This window comes from Cebus imitator, unplaced genomic scaffold, assembly GCF_001604975.1.
Source record: "Cebus imitator isolate Cc_AM_T3 unplaced genomic scaffold, Cebus_imitator-1.0 Scaffold922, whole genome shotgun sequence".
NCBI lineage: Eukaryota > Metazoa > Chordata > Mammalia > Primates > Cebidae > Cebus > Cebus imitator.
In genome coordinates, this window is record NW_016108237.1 from 17,831 (window position 1) to 18,836 (window position 1,006).

The window sequence follows — 1,006 nt, forward strand, 5'->3', positions numbered from 1 at the left end:
TGTCCTTCTTTGTCTCTTCTGATCTTTGTTGGTTTAAAGTCGATTTTATCAGAGACTAGAATTGCAACCCCTGCTTTTTTTTGCTCTCCATTTGCTTGGTAGATCTTCTTCCACCCCTTTATTTTGAGTCTATGTATGTCTTTGTGTGTCAGATGGGTCTCCTGAATACAGCACACTGATGGGTCATGACTTTTTACCCAGTTTGCTGGTCTGTGTCTTTTGATTGGGGCATTTAGTTCATTTACATTTAACGTTAATATTTTTATGTGTGAATTTGATCCTGCCATTTTGTTACTGGTTGTTTGTTTTGCCTGTTGGTTGACACAATTTCCTCATTGTTTCATTGGTCTTTACCATTTGGTTCATTTTTGCAGTGGCTGGTACTGGATTTTTTTGTGTGTGTTTAGTGCTTCCTTCAGGAGCTCTTGTAAGGCAGGTCTGGTGATGATGAAATCTCTCAGTAATTGCTTGTCTGTAAAGGGTTTTATTTCTCCTTCACTTATGAAGCTTAGTTTGGCTTGGTAGTAGATTCTGCATTGAAAGTTCTTTACTTTAAAAATGTTGAATATTGGTCCCCACTCTCCTCTGGCTTATAAGGTTTCTGCCAAGAGATCTGCTGTGAGTATGATGGCTTCCCTTTGTGGGTGACCTGAACTTTCTCTCTGGCTGTCCTTAGCAGTTTTTCCTTCATTTCAACCTTGGGTAATCTGATGATTATGTGCCTTGGGGTTGCTCTTCTTGAAGAGTATCTCTGTGGTGTTCTTTGTATTTCCTGGACTTGAATGGTGGCCTGCTTTTCTAGGTTGGGGAAGTTCTCCTGGGTAATATTTTGAAGAGTGTTTTCTAGCTTGGATTCATTTTCCCTGCCCTCTTCAGGTACACCGATCAAGCATAGATTAGATCTTTTCACATAATCCCATATTTCATGGAGGGTTTGTTTATTTATTTTCACTCTTGTTTCTCCTTTCTTGCCTTCTCTTTTTATTTTGTTGAGTTAATCTTTGAA